Below are 22,770 nucleotides of genomic sequence, written 5' to 3'. Positions count from 1 at the left end.
ATACAAAATAGGAGCACTTGAAGCTTCAATATAAGATATTTTAAACATTTGACTTAAATTATATTTTGAATGAGGATCTGATGATAATTTCTAATATATTTCATAGTTGTTTATAGTCTCCCCCTTATGTTAGGAAAACTAACATACATCCTCCATCTTCTTTGAGGAATTTATCTTTGTGCATCATGGTACATCCATTAATCATATACCGCATATCAAAACTATTAGATGGAAAATATGTGCTTCCTGACTCAGAACTAACTTTGAGAAGGAATTAATCATAATTTATTGGTTTGATGCATACAAGTACTTTTGTATTTAATATATCATATTTCAAACCAACACATGAAGTTTTGTTCTCATTAACAATGGTTCATCTATTTATCGAATGCATTCAATGCCAAACCGACATTATCAAGATGAATTATCTTGATTATACAATCTGAAAATTATGCTCTTGACTCAATTTTATTGAGCAACCAACTTTATGAATTTCAAACTACAGGTTGACAATCAACGTACAAGTGATCATTTATACCTATGCATCTTTAATAGATCACATGACAAGTGAATGGACCCTTATTCACCTTTTATGTTTTTCAGACTTTAAGGGATTCAATCCCAATATTAATTGATTTAACCAACTTATCATGCGAATAAACAACATTAAAAGTTCATGAAGAATTTTTCAATTCTTCAATAGTTGTTTAATACTTAATATGCGCATCTTTGAAATGTTATAATCGTTCATGTCAACTTAAGAACTTATTTGTACTAGTAAACTCCACGTTTACCATGACATGTGCCTTTTACTTTAGTAAAGTTGTTGTTTATTGTGATATGAATTTCGAATCAATAAACAATAAGTTCTTAGTTTATTATGGCATGTGATTTCATCATGCTTAGGTAACTTTTCATATGTGTGTTTCTTACCATAGTAACTTAGAGATATTCAATCTTTCAATTATTCTATATCTTCTAGAGGTGGATTGTGATATCTTCACAACCAAGAACACATTTGAATCTATATACAGACACTTTCACCAATAGATCTGCATTTATAACAATCAATATTCTCATTCTCCAAGAATGGAATATAATCATGCGTTGAGCATATCAAACGATTAATTAATTAATAAGAAATATCTTTTGATTGTTTTCATATGCAGGTTGGATTAGGACTTCTTATATTCGCTAAAACGATTGACAAGAAGTCATTAGTAGAGAAGAGAAATGATCTCAAGAATCAGAAAACAGACGAAAACAAGATCGAGAATCCCTTCTACTAATTGAAGAATTTCTTGAGCAGACGAAATATAATGTCTTGAAGGTATTAATTATTAGAGTTTGTGACTCAAATTTTGTTGATCCGGGCCCTGAAAAGTTTGCAGTGCGACCCATGTTTGAGATTTTTTGAGGGGTCTATGGTGGTGCGACCCACCACAAATGCATGGACAACGCCCATTTATTTCAATCCAACTGCATCTCGGCTCTTATTAAAGCCAGAATCTTTTTGCTTAATTCTAACATGACCAGCATCGTCCCATCTCCCAACAGTAGTATAGAATGAAATTTCCTGGACTTTCTGGTCCTAGATATTGGATCTTAATAGATACTTCTTGCGCTAGTAGATATGCTTATGGATTTTACACGCACCAAGCAAGGTACTCTAGAAACGAACAACAAGCATAAAAGGCATTTTCTTGATGAAATAATAGGCCTCGTCCACAAGCCCATCTCAATAAAGTTAGTGGCCTAAAGCCAAATTTTAATATGAAGTCTTAAATACATGTACATAACAAAGATATTATCAATAATTGTAAGACGTCGCAAAATTCCAAGTGTTTCTCAGTCCGTTAAAGCTTAAAAAGAGGTCCCAGACTTAGAAACTTCAGCCAAGTGTTTACACTTAGAATCTTTTTTTTTAGCCTTCATAAGTTGACAATCTCATTTCTCGACCCATGAGACCCTTAAATGTCGATCTTTAAGTTGATTCATAATCAGCTAGGTCATTAGGTGTTTTCGGTTAAGTTTCAAATTTTTTGGATAGCGTTTAGACCACGTTTGAGGTCTCAAAATAGTAGACCAATGCGATCTTGGCGCGCCACATCACCTATCGCGTTGGTTAACATTTTTGCAGGTTGCCAGAGTCAAAAGTACTAAGGCTCAACGTGATCATGACGTAACGCGTCGGGCATCGCGTTGATGCCATCGACGCGCAACTTCGACCAGCGCGTCGGTACCCAATTTTTCAGTCATTAAAATTGCTGCAACCCCAAAGTTATTTCAGTCTTTTTTCCACTCTTATATAACCTAAAACATGTGATTCAACAATATTTCACCCAAACTATAGTGGTTTCTCTCAATTACTCTCAAGAACAATTTTAGGGTTTCCAATTGAAGATCCAAATTCAAGAAAATTCCACCGTCAATCTTCGTAAAATCAAGAACTAAGGTGTGTTAGATATTGATTCTTGGGTTCTTTCCACCCAAGAAGTTCAAAAATCCTTTTCTAAATTCAAAGATTATATATATTTATGAGTTTTCATGATTTATGTGAATTGAAGTTCATGATTATGTGTTGTTGATTTTTCATTCATGATTTAGACTACAAGTTTCAAGAATAGATTCTAGTATGTGGTAAATTTCATAATATTCATGATAAACCCCTTCAAGATGCATGCTGATTGATGTGACCATGTTAATTAGTTGTATTGAATAAAGTATGCTCCCCATATGTTTGATAAAATACATATTTGATGGAAATAGAGTCATTATTGTATGTTGGCATGAAATCATCAATTGTGTATAAGTTAATGCATGCTAAGTGTTTGTTGAAAGGCCTTAGTGAATGAATTTTGATATGTTGCATGCATTCCTACTCATGTGTATTCCTTATTGAATGAATTGTGAGATAATATTATGCACTCCCTATACATTTACATGTTTAAGACTTCCAAGTACTTGAAGAGATGCCTCTTTGATTGTGTTGTAATGATAGTCTATTGCCATGATATGTATGAATTGTCCTGTCTTGTATTATTTATGTTATCGAGTCCTGGGGGAATTTATACCTGACAAATGAGTTGCTTGTCTAGAGCCAGTGTCAGTTTCACGATAATCTTAGTCATGCCGTGATTAGTAGTACTCTCAGTCAGTTATAGAACTCAAATAGTTACAGAACCAAAAAATCTCTGTAATCTTAGTATCAGTAGCATTCCAGCTTCAGTTCAGTAATCGATTCAAAACTCAGTAATATTCCATCAGTCAACGAAACTTAATGAATTCAGTTTAGCTCAATCAAACAAGTACGATTAATAACAGTTCAATCAAGCCTAGTATGAATTAGTAATCAGTTCAGTGTCTTCCAGTTGAGAGTAGGATTTAGTACCGAACAAACCTAGGGATGGGGGCTCACCCGCTAGAGAGGACTGAGATTCCTAGAAGCAATGCCTAAGTTCCCGAATTATGTAGCCAGCGTAAGTATGAGATATCACCCATTAGATAAGACTGACATACTAGAGGATCACCCACTAGTACAAGACTGATCTCAAGGGTCACCCGCTAGATTAGGACTAACTCCATAGCAGTTGCCTTTCCAGATAGGGTTACAAGTTGGACCCTACTAGTTCAGATTTGAGGCATGTCAGTTAGATGACTACTTTCCACAATCTCAGCTTCAAAATCAATCTTAGTAAAAGAACTCAGCTCAGTAGCACAAATTCAGGACTGTTAGATATAGTCTCTCATTAGTATTATCAATCTACTTAGAGATCACCTGCTAGATAGGAATGGTCTCAGATTTAGTTAATTAGTAGCAGTATCAGTACCAACAGATTCACAGATCACCCATTAGATAGGACTGATCTCAAATACAGTCAATTAGTATCAAGTACCATTAGATTTAGAGATAACTCGCTAGATAGGACTGATTCAGGTTTAGTTAGTCATCTTCATTATCAGTATAATTAGAGATAACCTGCGAGATATGACTGATCTCAACCTAATTCAATCAAATATCAATATCAATAGACTCAGTTATCAAAAATCCAGTTATTAGAATTCGGTATTCAGTGTACCTACGATTTCAATTATAGTTTGTGCATCCATGCATGTATCCTCATTCAGTATAATCAGATTGTTTAGTCAGTATTGTTTATGCATATAAACCCCTGCATTTAGCCTTACCTCCTCTAGCATACCAGTATATTCCATTATACTGATGCATACTTTTCTGTGCTATAGTCTTTTATACCATAGGTTTAGAAGCATTAGCTCCAGAACCCCCTTAGCAATCCAGATTCAGGCAGCAACAGTAGATAGTAATGAGTTCTCATCATTTGGGGATGGTTCTTATTTCACTTTATTGCATTAGATTCAGTATTTTCAGTAGATAGAGTTAGTTGGGGGATTGTCCCATTCAACTTCTTATTCAGACAGTTAGAGGATTTTAGACTAGAGTTTTTCATACTAGATGTTTAGACAGTTGTATTAGTATTCAGTTTTCAGTTGTATTTTAGATGTTTGAACCTTATGGTAAATTTTTCATGAATTTTTTGCATTTTTACAGTATATTATTCAGTGATCAATTACAGATATTAGTGAAGGGTTAGATTATGGTCCTTCGAGATTATGAGCATCGTGTAGAATTTGGGGTACCAAACTTGGGGTGTTACAAACTTGGTATCAGAGCCTAAGGTTCAACAGTGTCCTAGGAAGCTGGAAAATCCGCATCTAGTAGAGTCTTGTTCAAGAGTGTATTGTGCGCCACATTTATGTACAGGAGGCTATAAGATGTTTTAGGAACAGTTTCCCTTCTTTCAGTATTCATGTCATGAGAGTGAGCATGAGCTCAAGTTAAGACTCTCTGTCTAATCCATTCTTTCTTTTATTTATAGAATATGGCTTCTCATAGAGATAATGCCCATAGAAATGATAACCAACAACCTCTACCCGTAGATCCTTCGAATGAAAATATGTCACATACAGAGTTTTGGGCAGTTTTTCAGGCGCTAACTGAAACTGTGACAACTAGTGTTCAGGGTAACCATTAGGATGCAGCCCAACCTTAGCAAGATAGGGATTTAGCCACAGCCAGGATCAAAAGTTTCATGAGAATAAACCCTCCAGAATTCTTTAGGTCAATAGCAGGTGAGGACCCACAACTTTATCTTAAGAAGGTGAAGAAGATCACCAAAATTATGCATGTCTCTAAAGAGGAGAGTGTAAAATTGGTATCCTATAGGTTGAAGGATATTGCTCATGATTGGGTAGTGATATGGAAAAAGAGTAGAGGGAAGGATGCAGCTTCCATGTCATGGAAGATATTTTAGGATGCGTTCTTAGATAAGTTACACTTGAAATGAGGGAAGATAAGGCAGAAGAGTTCATGAACCTAAGTTAAGGATCTATGTCAGTGAAGGATTATTGCCTTAAGTTCAATCAGTTGTCTAAGTATGTTCCCAAGCAGATGGCTGACCCTAGATCTAGTATGAGTAAGTTTGTGACCGGTGTGTTTGGGTTGGTGGTTAAGGGGTGTAGGACTGCTATGCTCAATAGAGACATTGATATTTCTAGACTTATGATGCACGCTCAGTAGATTGAGGCAGAAAAAACTAAGGATAGAGAGAAAGTCAATAATAAAGCCAGAATAGATAGTTTTAGTTTTTCTCAGCAAGAGGTCGTAGGGTGGTTACCGTTCTCAACATAGTCAAAAGTTTTTAGTCCCAACTCCATCCTCAGCTAGTGCACCAGTACCAAAGTTCAGGGATGGTAATCTTGATAGGGCGCCAGGCTCCAAAGCCCAGGGTAGTATGAGAAGTGAGAGTACCTATCCACTTTCTAAAGAATATGGTAAGAACCACCTAGGTACATGTAGAGTAGGCAGTGAGGTATGTTTTGGTTGTGATAAGCCAGGCCATAGGATATGGGAGTGTAGAGTGCTAGCTCAAAGGGGTAAAGATTTGTGTTAGCAGGGTGCTACTTCCAGTACCACTAGTAGCTAGCATCATAATAGATTTTATATACTCTAGACCAGTCATGATCTGGAAAGATTCCCTAAAATAGATTCGGGTACGTTATAAGTCCTTCATCTTCATGATATGCTTTGTTAGATCCTTTGCTCCCATTTGAGCTTAAATTTTCAGCATGAGTTAGTCAGTAAGGCCAGCAAGTAAGTTTAACAGTCAGACAGTTAAATTTGTATAGTTTGTTTTACCTATCTTTCTATCTAGACATATTATTAGAAATCTCAGGAATGAAACTATTCCAAGATACAAAGTTAGCAGTTGCAAAATCAGCTCAGTTCATGTATCATGCATTAGCTTTAGATCCCAGATGTTCAGTCATGATCCAGTTCGTAGGTGCCTTACATATCACCTTAGTTTTCCCAGTATCTTAGTAGAGTAAGCATTCTTAGAGGGACATAGTTTCCCAAGGGGGAGATACCCTATGATTCCCCATTGCTTTTATGTCCTTAAGACAATTCGATTGTATGTTCATATGTTCCATACAAAGTTAGTATCTGTTATCATTGCATACTATGTCATGCATTCAAGAGTCAGATCAGTCAGATATTCGTGCATTAGATATACATGTTCAGTAGAAGAAGCCTAGCTTATCAATAATTTCATTCATGCTTCCATGAGAATAGCTCAATCAAGTATCCATGCATCAGATATGTATGTTCAGTATGAAATTTCAGTATATCAGTAGTTCCAGTTATATAGTATGTTTCAGATGTTCATGTCCAGTAACTAAGTTCAATCTATCCGTATTATTGGTTTAGTCAGTCCCATTTGAGGACGAATGTTCCCAAGGGGAAGATATTGTAAGGCCCCACAAAATTCCAAGATTTACTTAGTCTATTAAAGTTTTAAAAGAGGTTCCAGAGTTAGAAACTTCAGCGAAGTCTATACACTTAGAATCTTTCTTTTAGCCTTCATAAATTGGCAATCTTATTTCTCAACTTATACGACCCTTAAATGTCTATATTTAAGTTGATTCATGATCAGCTATGTCAGTAGGTATTCCGGTCGAGTTTCAGATTTTTTGGATCACATTTAGACAACTTTTGAGGTCTTAAAACAGTAGATCAATGAGATCTTGGCGCACCGCGTCGCCTATCGCATGGGTTAACATTGTTTCAAGTTGCCAGAGTCAAAAGTACTGAGGCTCGACGTGATCATGATGCGACGTGTAGGGCATCGCGTTGATGCCATCGACGCTCCGCATCGACCAGCGCGTCGGCACCCAATTTTCCAGTCATTAAAATAGCCGTAACCCTAGGGTTATTTTAGTCTTTTTTCCACTCTTATATAACCATAAAACACGTGATTCAACAATATTTCACCCAAATTATAATGGTTTCTCTCAAGAACAAGTTTAAAGTTTTCAATTGAAGATCCAAATTCAAGAAAATTTCACCATCAATCTTCGTAAAATCAAGAACTAAGGTATGTTAGATGTTGATTCTTGGGCTGCTTCCACCCAAGAAGTTCAAGAATCCTTTTCTAAATTCAAAGATTATATATATTTATGAGTTTTCATGATATATGTGAACTGAAGTTCATGATTATGTGTTGTTGAGTTTTAATTCATGATTTAGACTCCAAGTTTTAAGAATTGATTCTAGTATATGATGAATTTCATGATATTCATGATAAACCCCTTCAATATGCATGTTGATTGATATAACCATGTTAATTAGGTGTATTGAATAAAGTATGCTCCCCATATGTTTGATAAAATGCTTATGTGATGAAAATAGTCATTATAGCATGTTGACAAGAAATCCCCAATTGTGTATAAGTTAATTCATGCCAAGTGTTTGTTGAAAGGCCTTAGTGAATGAATTATGATATATTGCATGCATTCCTACTCATGTGCATTCCTCATTGAATGAATTATGAGATAATAGTATGCACTCCCTATACATTTACATGTTTAAGACTTCCAAGTGCTTCAAGAGATACCCCATTGATTGTGTGGCGAGTGATAGCCTATTTCCATGTTATGTATGAGTTGTCCTATCTTGTATTATTTATGGTACGAGTCCTAGGGGTATTTATGCCCGACAAATTAGATGTTAGTCTAGATCCAGTGTCAGTTTCCCGATAAACTCAGTCATGCCATAATTAGTAGTACTCTCAGTCAGTTACTGAACTCAGGTAGTTACAAAACTTAGGAAATCTCAGTAATCTCAGTATTGATGTGTGAGCAGATGCTAACACATTTGAGGCTTTTAACTCTAAATAATTACGAAGTCTTAAGCAACTTTTGTTTGTTTTTGATCGTTTTCTTGTGATATTGCAGTTGTAGAAAGGATGGGATGAAAACATAGGAAAGATGAACAAAATAAGTAAAATCTGGTACAAGTAAGCTGATATATGTCTGACGGAATTTCTTGAAAGCCGTCAGAGATGTGGTAAGCTACCAGAAAAAGGCGTCAGGAAGAACAATAAAGAAGAGTTGCTGGATGAAGGTGACGACATTCTCAATATGTCTTCACAAGTGTGGTAAGCCGTCAGAATATGTCGTCAAGTAGGACAGAACATGGTGAAATAAGTTGAAGGTTTGACGATATTTACTACACGCCATCACTTCTCTGGTAAGCTGTCAGAGGACATCATTAGAGTGAGGCAGAACAGGTTAAGAAGGCACGACTTCTGATGACATATCTGAGACGCCATCAGAAGCCTGATGATCAACACCAATATGCCGTCACCTAAATCCAAGCCCTGTTGTGATTTTGTTATTTTATTACCCTAATTAGGCTTTAGTATAAATAGAAATTTTGAGGGTTTTTAAATTGTCAAGTTTTCATTATTCAGAATAAGAAATTTTGAGAGAGAAACACGTACATTGTTCTCTTTCGCTAATTATTCTTAGTTTTCTTTCTTATCAACTATTCTTGGGTTTCTAACTTGGGATATAATTGAAGAAATTTCTTATTGTTTTCCATCTATACGTAAGTTGATTATTATCATCATGAATTCAAATTGTGATTTGTTTCATCAAATCATAAGCGACTAATTCCATTAGCTGGGATTATGGGATCCAAGGATTAGGGTTTGATATGATGCTAGGTGTTTAACGGATTCAAGGAGTAGTAGAAAATCTTGAAATTCTATGGTTTTAACTGAAATCTAGTGGTTGCAAACATTAGATTATTCCTTAGGTTTTAGTTGCTTCTAACAGAGAAATAGACTATAGGACAGGAATTATCAACAGGGACTCGGAAGCTACCAACCTTCTGTTTAATGATTAATGTCGTAACTGGATTAATCTACCTGAGATAACATCTGTTTGGATATAGATAAATTATCTAAGTTCGAGAGAATTAGATAATAAATTGTCTGGTTAGGTTGAGAGATAAGTCAGGTAGTATCATAGTCAGGGATATTCTGTTGTTATTCTCATTCCGAGAGTCTTTAGCATTACCTAGTATCTATCAATACCCAAAACCTTTGGTGATCATAACTCTGGTTTCCCATTTATATTGATAACAACACTATAATTCAGAAAGTGAAGATTGATTCATTGTGAACTTTAAACACCCATCTTTTGGAAATAATAAACTACCAGTAAAGTATTTCGTAAACAAATTGACGTTCACACCCTATTCCCCGTGGGATACGACCCCAACGTAGTTGGTTTTTATATTGACAATGATTGCTTACACCCATTCAAGAGTGTAATTTAAGCTTTATCAAGTATCAGTAGCATTCCAGCTTCAGTTCAGTAATCGATTCAAAACTCAGTAATATTTTGTCAGTCAACGAAACTCAGTGAATTCAGTTTAGCTCAATTATACAAGTACGATCAGTAATAGTTCAGTCAAGCCTAGTATGAATTAGTAATCAATTCAGTGTCTCAGCACCGAGCAAACCTAGGGATGGGGGCTCACCCGCTAGATAAGACTGTGATCCCTAGAAGAAATCCCTAATTTCCAAAACTATGTAGCCAGCATTGGTATGAGATGTCACCCGTTAGATAGGACTGAGATACTCGGGGATCACCCGCTATTATAGGACTGATCTCAGGGGTCACCTTCTAGATTAGGACTAACTCTATAGTAGTTGTCTTTACCCGTCGTACGGTATTGGCACCTTTCCATCTGGGGTTACAGGTTGGACCCCATTAGTTTAGATTCAAGGCATGTCATTTAGATGACTACCTCCCACAGTCTCAGCTTCAGAATCAATGTCAGTAAAAGAACTCAGCTCAGCAGCACAGATTCAGGACTATTAGATATAGTCACTCATTAGTATTATCAATAGATTTAGATATCACCCGCTAGATAGAACTGATCTCAGATTTAGTCAATCAGTATCAGTATCAGTACCAACAGATTCAAAGATTACCCGTTATATAGGACTAATCTCGAATACAGTCAATTAGTATCAAGTACTATTAGATTTAGAGATAACCCGCTACATAGAACTGATCTCAGATTCAGTTAGTCATCTTCATTATTAGTATAATCAGTGATCACCCACTATATAGGACTGATCTCAACCTCAGTCAATCAGATATCAATATCAGTAGACTCAGTTATCATAAATCCAGTTATTAGAATTTGGTATTCAGTGTTCCTATGATTTTAATTATAGTTTGTGCATCTATGCATGTATCCTCATTCAGTATACCCAGATAATTTAGTCAGTATTGTTCATGCATATGAACCCCTTCATTTAGCCTTACCTCTTCTAGCGTACCAATACATTCCATTGTATTGACGCATACTTTTATGCGCTATAGTGTTTTATACCATAGGTTCAGAAGTATGAGCTCTAGATCATCCTTAGCAGTCCAGATTCAGCCAACACCAGTAGATAGCAGTGAGTCCTTATTATTCGGGGATTGTTCTTATTTCACTTTATTGCATTAGATTCAGTATTTTCAGTAGATGGAGTTAGTTGGGGGATTGTCCTATTCAACTCCTTATTCAAAAAATTAGAGGCTTTCAAACTAGAGTTTTTCAGACTAGATGTTCAGTTGTATTACTATTCAGTTTTCAGTTGTATTTCAGATGTTTGAACCTTATGGAAAGTTTTCCATTATTTTTTCGCAGTTTTACAGTGTATTATTCAGTGCTCAGTTATAGATATCAGTCAAGGGTTAGATTATGGTCCTTCGGGATTATGAGCACCGTGTAGCGTCTGGGGTACCAGACTCGGGACATTACAACCATTTAGAGTTACTTTTTGATTGTTATGTACTATTTCACGTAGTAATGTTATTATTTATAAAAGTAAGAACTAATTTTAATTAATAAGAGGTTAGCCATTTATTTATAATGTATTACCTTGAATATTATTGTGAAAACTTTATTTATTAATATGAAGATTTGATAAAAAGTTTTAAAATATTGTTAATAAAATGTAGATAATTTTTTCTTTCTTTTTAATTTAATTTATTTTGTTTATCTTTTATATTTTACAATATTTATATTTTATCTTAAGTAAAATAAAATCATAAAATTCATATTAAATTTTTTGGGCCTCAAAATTTGGAGGCATAGAAAAAATGTTTTATTAGCCTTACCCTTGAGTCATCCCTACTCGTCCAGAAGACCAGCACGCCCTAAAAGTTCCACCATGCACAAGTAATGATCTATCCTAGGACTAATCTTGAATTTTTGACACATACTGAAGAACCAATGTTTCCCTTCAGCAACAAGACCTAAATAGATGCAAGCAGGTAACAAACCGATGGAAGTAATCTCATCCGGCATTTAACCTACAGACTGCATTTCGTTAAAGAGTGAAATCGCTTCCTTTCCATGACTGTGAACTCTATATCCAGTAATCATTGTGTTCCTTGAGACGTCATCCCTTTTATTCATCTTATTAAAGACAATCCTAGCAATGCCAATTTTACCACATTTGGAGTAAAAGTCAATTAGAGCATTACAAACCCAAATGTGAACAAGCTGGTAAAATTTCCATCACTGTTGCAGATTCTGGCTCAACCACAAATGATTGCATCATCCAAAAAATACTCAAAGTTTCTTATGCATGACCATTCTGTACGCACCCTGCAATTATCGCACTTAAAGAAAAAGAATCTGTTGACTCCATCTCCTCAAAGAAGGTAAGCGCATCATTTATTTTCCCGCATTTTGCATACATAGAAAGAAGGGTATTACTAACCATCAAATCCAAATTTGACCCTAACTTAACAGTATAACCATTCATCTTTATTCCTCTTCTCATATCATTCAACTTAGCACAAGCTCGAATGATTGTGGCACGTATGACCGGAGAAGGAGACTCAGTATCTTCCATCCTCATATGCTCAAACATTTCCAATCCTTCTTGCGTATAATCATATGTTACATATGCTCCTATCATAGCACTCCAAGTGATCTCATTCTTAAAACTCGTGAATCTAAAAATCCTCTTTGCGTAGTTCAACCAACCACATTTTGCATAAACATCCAAAATCCCAGTGTCAACAACGACATCATTGACAAATCCTCTTCATATAGAATATCCATGAACTGTCCCTTTATGCAACTTATTACCTTCCGCAACACCAGTAAGAATAGCCACAATCATAGACGAATTCAGACTTAAAACATTTTCTAGCATCTCTAAATACAAACCATTTATCGTGCACCCTGAAATCATCGCATTCCACACCACAACATCCCTTTTTCCATGCATCCCATCAAACACTCAGCTCGCCTCAACCAATAACCCAAATTTTGCATAAACATCAACCAACGTTGTACAAACATAAACATCGCCATCAACCCCATTACTTTTCACATGTTCATGAACCTCAATGCCATTTTATACGTCTTACAATGCAGAACATGCCTTGATCACAAAAGTGAACATATATTTCATTGGTCTAACACTACACTCTAACATTTCAAGATACAGTTCAATAGCCTTCTCAAAGGGTCCATTCCATGCATAAGTTCTAATTATTTGATTCCATAATATACCTTTATTATTTCTATCTAAGCTAGGAATTTTATCGAACACATGGCGAGCATGATCGAGCCTACTACACGCAACATAAAAATGCATTAATTTGTCTAGTAAATTTGATCGATTATTGATGCAATGATTGTGTTTGATAATGTATTGGTGCACCAATTTTCCTGTTGCTAATTGCTTAATTTTAATTCATGCATCAAGAATTGCAAGGTATTTGTAATAAGGTTCTTCGATATAATTCCAACCTACATTGCTCGGACTCTTCAAATATGTCTTCATGTGCGTGGGGTTCTATAAAAGTAGTGTGTTTTTGAAGAATATGATATGGAAGTGGCATCGAAAGTGAAGAGTCCACGCAACTTGAATTCAAACTTACATTTATTATTCACCACGAAATTGGGCATTATAAAATTATGATGTACTAAAGCTTTCGCTATGTAGGTGTATAGTTGTATTATAAATATGTAAAATGGTGAGGAATAAAGGCAGGAAGATTATTTATAACCTTTTAAATTACTCACTCTGTCCATCTAATTTGTACACGTCCAAAGTTTGATGTCATAGATATTGTAATTTTACTAGATAGCAGTAAGCTGTTTACTAGAACAGAAGAAGAAGAAGTAGAGGAGTTAGGAAGTAGAACAAGAATGAAAAAGAAGATGATTATTAGAGATAGAATAGTAGACTTGATTTCGTTATTCTTCAATGTACATTGGACTTCTATATTTATACTAACTAACTATCTATTAACTGTTTATGTAACTAACTGCTAAACAACCAATTATAAAAGAAAATATAAATTAGTTTATTTTGTTTCTTCTTGCTTCTTCCCCACTCTTCATATATTCAACACTCTCTTTCAAGCTAGGAAGGTGTGAAGATGTCACAGATTCCAAGCTTGGCATTAAGATGAACTTGTTGAACTCTTGCCAACCCCTTAGTGAGCATATCTGCACGCTGATCTTGAGTTGCAATATATTGAGTTCTAATCATCCCTTGAACAATTTTTTTCTCTGATAAAGAAACAATCAATGCTAATATATTTTGTTCTCTCATGGTATATTGGATTTTCTGCTATCTGTAAAGCAAACTTGATATCACTGAATACATCTACAGGTAGCATTACTTCATTTCCAACTTCTTTCATCAGACCTACTACCTATACCAACTCTGTTGAACTTTTGAAAATGTAGTTTGTTTCTTAGACATTCAGGAAACTATTGATTCTTCAATCTTCAAAGAATATCCAGTTACAAGTCTTCTAGTTTGAGGACAGGATTCCCAATCTGCATCACAATAAGAACTCAGTCTATCATTTTAGATTATTGGACAATAGCACACATTGACCTAGTTGATTCTTGACATACTTCACAACTCTAAGTGTCGCCTCCATGTGTGATATTTCAGGATCTTGAAGAAAATGACTTAATGTTTGGACAAAAAAAGCTATGTCTGGACTTCTAATAAGCAACTTGATTTGCTGATGGATCACCAATAGGTTGACCTTGCTTGACATATGCCTCAAATTGTCTAGAAGTCAGTTTGATGTAGTAGTCCATAGGAGTAGTTGCAGGCTTAGATATTGTTAAGCCTAACTCAGATATTAATTCCAATGCATATTTTTTTTGATACATTAATATCCTTTTTTTTAGACCTTGAAAATTCTATACCAGGGAAAAATCTCAATTCACCTAGATTTTTCATCATTAAGTTTTTATGTAAAATGGTACTGGTTTCCTCTATTAGTTTCAAATTGTCTCCAGTAATCACTATGTTATCAGCATATATAACAAGAGAGTGACTCCCTCTAATATCTTTCTGATGTATAATGATGGATCATATTGGCTTTGAGTGAACTGAGATCTTAGTAAAACTTCTGTCAACTTAGTATTCCACTGCATGGTGCTTGCTTTAGTCCATATAGGGATTTGAGTAGTCTACGTACTTCATTCCCCCATAACTACCAAATTACTGAGATAGATCTATATATAATTCTTCATTTAGATCACCATTTAGGAATGCATTATTGACATCCATTTAGTGAACAAACCAATTCTTTCTGGATACAGCAACAAGTATTGTTCTAACTGTTTTTATTTTTACAACAGGAGAAAATGTTTCCTTATAATCAATTTCTTCTCTTTGTCTATATCCCTTTGCTACAAGTCTAGTTTTAAATCTTCCAACCCCTCCTGAAGCTTTACATTTCATTTTATATATCCACCTTCAACCAATAGGTTTCTCTCCTTTAGGCAGAGTAACAACCTCCTAAGTATGGTTAGAATTCAAGGTTTCTATCTCATTTTTCATTGCTTCTACCCATCTAGGGTCTTTACATGCCTCAGAGTATCTTATAAGTTCAGTGACATATAAAGTTTTCATCACATAGTTCTTGTAGGATAAGGAGAGTTTATCATATGTCACATGATTATCAAGAGCATGAGGTACCTTCTTTGTATTTTTGTACACAAAGTATTTGTCCATGCTGGTTCCTTTCTATCTCTGGTTAATCTTCTTTGATAAACCTAATCCATAGATTATGTAGGGATAGGAACAACCTGTTGTTGCTACTCTTGCTGGTTGGTTGAATCAGGAATCCCTTGACTTTTAGTTGTTATTCCTTAATGCACCTAAGTTATAGTCTGTGTAGGAGTATGAACAACCTGCAATTATTGCTCTTGCTGATTGGCTGACTCAGGAACTCCTTGATATGACATAATTACTAGAATTTACAGAGGTATCAGAACATCACCTACTACTGGACATTGATCCTCCAATGAAAGTATATGATAAGGTGACTGATTTTGATTGTTGATCACTTTAAATGAAAATATATCTTTACTAAATTACATATCTCCACACACAAAAAGATGTTAGTAGACATATTATATACCACATATCCCTTCTGAGTGCTAGAGTACCCCCATCAAGACACTTTCTGTTGCTTTAGTCATAAGCTTATCATGTTCATTCACCACTTTGACATATCATAGACACCCCCATTACTCTTAGATGATCACAGCTTGGCCTTTTTCCATATAGCTTATCATAAGCAGATAAAAACTAAATGATTGAACTAGGCAATCTATAGATGATATATACTGCAGTTAAAACACAATAACCCCAAAATATTATTGGAATTTCCTCTTGAAACCTGATAGCTCTTGTCACCTTTAGAATGTGTCTATGTTTTCTCTCAGCAACACCATTTTACTAAGGAGAATATTCACATGTAGTTTGATGAATTATACCACTATCTTGGAATAATCTTTGACATAATGAGTTGACAAACTCAGTACCATTATAATTCATGAACACTTTGACATTCTTCTCAAATTGAGTTTTAACATACACAAGAAATTGTTGTATATGAATAGAATCATCTAATTTAAGCTTTAACAAAAATATCCAAGTAAATCTAAAAAAATCATCAACCACTGATAGAAAGTATCTATTGCCGTTCATAGTAGGTACTTTGTAAGGTCCCCACAAATCCATGTGCACAAGATCAAAAAAATATTTACTTTGAATGCTACTTTGCAAAAAAAAAGTTAATCTAGTTTGTTTGGCACTAGGACAAATAGTACATATTTTATTCTATCTTCTATTACTTGAGACCCTTGAGAAACAACTCTTTTTAGAACTTCAGTTAAAGATTGTCCTAATCTTTTAGGCCACAAATCCACTCTATCTTGAGTTTTTTCCATATTCCCTTCAATAGTTGCTTTTGTTGCTACTTTAACCTCTTTTTTTATTGATCTACCATCAGATATAGACCTCCATCAAGCTTACCAATCTCCCTCACCTTTCCAGTTCAAAGATCTTAGAAAACACAAAAATCAAGGAAGAATTTTACTAAACAACGCCATTTCTTAGTCACTTGAGGCACTGACAGAAGACTATATGTAAATTGTGTAATATGATAGACATTTGTGATGTTGTTTCCTTCTGATATGCAACTAGTTCCCATAAGTGACCATTGTAGTGTCACCATTTGGTAGATATACTCTCTTTGGTTTTTGTAACCCTGTAACATTCTTATTGAGTAGCAGTTTTGAGTCACCAACTATATGATTAGTAGCACTAGTATATATAATCCATTTTTGTGAATCAAACGAAGCTAAACCAGTAGATATACGTGCACTTGCTATATTTACAGAGTTAGTAGATGAGTTGACAGAGTTATTATTAATCATTTTAAAGATTTATTTATATTGTTCTTTGGTAAAGACTGCATTCCCCCAGCTGACTCAATTGTGTTACCAGATTATCTGAACACTTTTGTAGAGATTTTGCATGAGACATTGTCCTGTATATTGATCACAGCCACCTTGATTTGTTGGATATTCATGAGGACCCAAAGATACATTATAGGCTGTGCTATTTCCTTCATGAAGTTATTCTTAGACTTATAGTCCTGGGGATAGCTAATTAATTTCCAACAGTTCTCCTTACTATACCCTTTGAGTTTACAGAAATCACATTGCTAATTAAAGTTTTTCTTTCACTTTTGTGTCTGACTTTCACTTGTTCCATTGCTTGCATACATAGCTAGATCAAGACCCTTTGCAATAGAGTTATGGCTTTCATCACTGATTATTATTGCATAAGCCTAATTGACATTTGGTAGAGGGCTCATAAGCAAGATTTGACTCCTTGCTTGTGTGTAAAACTCATTCAGACCCATAAGGAACTAAAACAGCTTTAATATTTGTAGATGTAATACATACTCCTTTGATTTTTCACTTTCACACTGAGGTACAGGCATAAGAGCCTCAAATTCTTTCCATAAATCGTTAAGTTTTAAGATATACACTGAAACAGAATCAATTTCTTGAGACAATGCAACTATATCTTTATGTAGATTAAAGGTTCTGGCCCCATCAACCTTGTTAAACCTCTCATACAACTCATTTCAGACCACACTTGCAACTGAATCATACATTATTCCACTTAGTAACTCTTTAGAAACAGAGTTCATGACCACAACAATATAATGACATTTACCCTTTCCCAGTGATTTTCCAATTCAGTAGAGAATTTATCTTTAGAGAATGTTCTATCAACAATACCCAACTTATTTCTCCTTAATAGAGCTATAGACATGGATCTAAACCATATTGAGAAATTTTCAACCCCGGATAACTAAAAAGAGATAAGTTGAATTCCACTTATATACGAAGGATTGAGAAAAAGGAGATGATTATAATCCAATGTATTGGGATTAACTATCAAAGATTCACCAGTTTTAACACCACCATTTTCATTCACCATTGTTGCCCTTGAAATCTTGCTTGAAATCCTGATTCAAGAATTTTTTAACTTATTCTAAAATGAACTGCACTTAATAGACCAGTACTCCTGAATTGATTTGCTCTCTAGATTTTCTATTGAGAACACTCTAATACCAAGTAATTTTTATAGATAGCAGTAAGCTAATTACCATAAGAGAAGAAAAATAAGAAAAAGCAGAGAAGTTAGGAGGAAAAAGAAGAATGAAGAAGATGATGCTTATTAAAGATAAAATAGTAGACTTGTTTTCATTCTTCTTCAGTGTACATTGGACTTCTAAATTTATAGACTTGTGTATGGGCTACCAACTAATTAACTACCCGTTAACTGTCTATGTAACTAACTGCTGAACAACCAGTTATAACAGAAAATGTGAATTAGTCTATTTTGTTTCTTCTTGGTCCTGCTCCACTCTTCATTAATTCAACAATGTCAAATGATGTCAAGTTAAAAGACATGCTTCTATGTTATGCCAAAATATTTTAATAGATGAGCCAACGAGCATTAGATTGGCTTTACGTGTAGATGGATTCTTTTCAAATTTAAATTAATGAAATATGAAAACTAATTAATAAGTATTTTGTTTTTGCTTATAACATAAAAATGTACAAAAAAGTGATTTTGCATAATTTTTCTTAGATTTGAGAGTCAAAACACACTTACACTATCTCAGTTTTTCAATTTCATAGTTGAATTATTGGATGTGTAAGTTTACTACCAAAAATATCATCCTATGGTTTGCAAAATACCGTATAAATTAGCTTATTCTCCATTGAGACATCTGATACCTTCTTTTCCACCTTATCAGTTGTGGTCTTATCTCAGTTGTGGCATTGATATCTCCAGCTTGAAATGAAAGAATTTAGGATTTAAAGAAATCAATTGAAAAATATGAAAAAAATAAAATAAAAATAATGTGTCAGCTAATAGAGTCGGTAGATATGGAAAGGTTTTATAATTGAACGCTCCTAGAAGTTCTTGTAGACAAAAATTGGTCTGGTTTATGTCTAAATGTGTTTCCTAACTATTGGTCATAAACTCATACTTTCAATAGTTCGGATATGAAGCTCATACTCTCAATAGTTCACATATGAAATTCAAAAAATTAGGATAAATTACATGTGTTTTTTAACAACTTTTTATCCTTAACTTTTTTGTTTATAATAATTTAATAAAATATAAACATCAAATATCATTTATATGTATAGAAAAATACCACCTATATAAAAAATATTTAACTATAATTAAGATATCACAACACATAGATTCTATCAAAATTATCTCAAATCCCAGATTACCTTAATCGAAATTATCAATTTCTCCATCATAACATAAATTTAGGTTCTCCTCTTTCCTTCTTAATTAAGCATCAAATCTTAGTTAAGATTTTATAATTTTTTTAATTAGTGCAATCAATTATGGAGTATCAATCATTCATGATGGACTTTGTTTAGCTAACAGATTTTGAGTGAGCAATCAATTTTAAACTGATGGCACCAAAAACAAAATTGGAACAACCTTTTCACGTCATCCATATATGACCCCACTCTAGGTGATCATGGGATATGACGAGAAGTTAAAGTGAATCACGAAACACTGCTAATGAACTAGTTAAGGCACCATCATCTAGGCAAGACTCTGGCAGCTTTATTTCTTCAAAAAATATTGAAAGATACAATGAAGAAGTTATCATATTCAATTTCATTAGTTATTCATACAAACTAATATGCAGATTTATCTAGAAATACTTTTGTTTTAACACTGGTAATAAAGTATAGAAGTTCAATTTTGATATTTGTTCAAGAATTTGTTTTTAATAAGTAAATTTAACAACATGCAAAAGTTTTAGCGGCCTGATAGATTCATTTCCTCACAATACAAAATTCTAATCACCTTATATTTATTACGACCCAAACCGAGGCCCTAGCTGCAATGGGCATCTCAAACCACAAAGGCTCGAGAAACCCCTTAGCATACTATCATAACCATAATCCATACATAGAACAAAGTGCAGAAGATATAACAGTGTTCAACGAAAAATTATAATCCAAAATATGTCAACAATATATGACAATACAACACTTCAAATACCATTTATGAAGCCTCTAATGAAAAACTAACTGTCTAAGCCGGGACAAAGACCTCATTTGGAGCATGAACTAAAGTAACAAGAAAATAAACACATGGGAAAAAATATTGTAAGACCCCATAAAATTTCTAGCTTAATTCAGTCCTTTAAGCTTGTCAAGGGGTCCCAGACTTAGAAAATTCTAGCTAAGTTTCCATACTTAATTTATTTTTAACCTTCAAAAGTTGGCAATCTCATTTCGTGACCTTAATATCCTTTACTGGTCTATATTTTAGTTAATTCATGATCAAGAAGGTCAATAGGTTTTTTCGAATAAGTTTCAGATTTTTCAGACCTCGTTTAGACTATATTCGATTGACCAAAATAGTGATTCGACGCGATGTTGGTGCATTGCATCGTCCATCTCATCGATAGGTAAAATTTTTATCAGCTCAAGGCAATTTTCAGTGAACCGACACGATGTCGGCGCGTCACTTTAGTTATCGCGTTGGTACCCTCTACATGCCGCATCGTCTGTAGCATCGCTGGGCACATTTTTCTGTCTTTTAAAACCACGTCCTTAAGGGTAATTAGGTCTTTTTTTCTCTGACCTTCAGCCTTCATAAAATGAAATGTAGCCCTCTTTTTGATAATCATATTTATTATTTCACAATTACTCAAGAACAAGAAAACCCTTAGGAGATTAATTTCAAATCAAGAACTCAAGATTTCACCATCAATCTTTCCAAATTCAAGCAATAAGGTATGTAAAGTCTTCATCCAAGGTTCCCTTCCACCCTTGGAGTTCAAGAATCTTCTTTTAAAAAGTTGAATAATGATTTCCATATTGTAGGGTGAATTAAATCCTTGTTGATGTGTTGTATGATTTCCAAGTTAGAATCTTTAATGTGTTTTATGAAATTATGTTCGCATGTGGGTTGAAATCTATGAATTTAGTTGATTAATGTAATCATGATGTATTGGTTTAATTTTCATGCCTAAGCCTAATGTTATGCATCCTATGTGTTTGTCAAAATGCCAAAATAAGCAAAATTGTGCATTATGACTCAATTGTGACCTAAAAGGTGAATTCATGCTATACTCTCATGTTTATAATGGCTTCCTTTCTAAAGCTATGTCATGTATTTGTTTGATGGAACACTCATGATATTAGAATTGTGAAATTGTGATATTTTAGAATGCATTCCTATTCATGTACAAGATTATGATTATCAAGTGCTTCATGAAATCCCTCAATGGTTGTATTACAAATTGTTGACTATGGCCTGTGTCCTAAAAGTACCATGTCCTATTAATATTCATGCTATCGAGTCCTGGGGGTATTTAATACCTAAAAGTTTAGCTGTGTGCCTAGAGCTAGTATCAGTTATAGAGAAATCTTAGTCTTTTCATGATCAGTAGTACTCTTAGTCAGTTTCAGAACTCAGTAGAACTCAATCAGTTACACAACTTAGGAAAACTCAATACTCTTAATTAACTTAGTCCAGTTCATTCCAGTATAATCAGTTCAGTATCTATTCAGATAGGAGTAGGTTCAGCACCGAGTGAACCCAAGGATGGGAACTCACCTGTCAGTAGAGGGTGTGATTCTTAGAAGCAGTTCTTACATTCCAGAACTACGTAGACAACATAGGTTGAGACATCAAAACCTATCAGATGATGGTTGATGAGGTGGCTTAACCTGTCAGTTGACGATCCCACCATTCTCATTTGAGAATCTACCAGATGAGGGTATCTCTCAAGTGTCCTTACCTGTGGCTTGATACTGACACCCTTCTAACTGGGGTTACAAGTTGGACCCCAAATCTATTCAGATAAGGGGTATGTTGCTTAGATGATTACCTACTACAGTCTCAGTCTCAGTCTTCAATAAAAACTCAGATAGTTCTATAGATTTTTAGGACTGTCAAATAAAGTCACCCGGCTGTAATACCCCGGAAAATTTTTCGTTGAAATTTTGTGCGTAAACGTGTTGGGTTTTATCTTCTAGAATGAATTATAAATTTTTTATGTGTAATTTCTTATATTATGACCCACCATTTTGTAGAGTATCGAATAATATTTCCAACGATATGTGGATCATCCAAAACGGACACCCGAGCGACAAGTTATGAACATTCCGATCGAACCGTGAATAGTATTAAATAGTAAAACGTGCAGGAAAAAAAGTACTGAGGCCTGGCGTATTTTTTCTCCAACTTTAAACAATCATAAATCCTTGTACATAATGATCTGAGTGATCTACTATATATAAACGGAAAGCTCCGCGAGTCCTCTTTCTAATGAAATTGGTTTCATCCAATTTGTCTATCGGAGAAAAAAGTTATGGTCTATCTACGTCAGCCTATCAAAAGTGAATTTTTGGGTCAAATTCAAACGATCATAACTCCTCGTACACAATGATCTGGGTGAGATACTATATATCAACGGAAATAT

At 34.4% G+C, this 22,770-nt stretch overlaps 1 pseudogene; it reads right to left on the bottom strand.

Annotated features, from left to right (window-relative positions):
* Positions 1-1,354: 1,354 nt before the first annotated feature.
* On the bottom strand, positions 1,355-16,303 carry LOC107844166 (annotated as a pseudogene).
* Positions 16,304-22,770: the final 6,467 nt, after the last annotated feature.

Source organism: Capsicum annuum, chromosome 10 (genome assembly GCF_002878395.1).
Source record: "Capsicum annuum cultivar UCD-10X-F1 chromosome 10, UCD10Xv1.1, whole genome shotgun sequence".
Taxonomy (NCBI): domain Eukaryota; kingdom Viridiplantae; phylum Streptophyta; class Magnoliopsida; order Solanales; family Solanaceae; genus Capsicum; species Capsicum annuum.
Note: the sequence above shows the minus strand (reverse complement) of the source record. Positions and strands in the feature narration are given on the sequence as shown.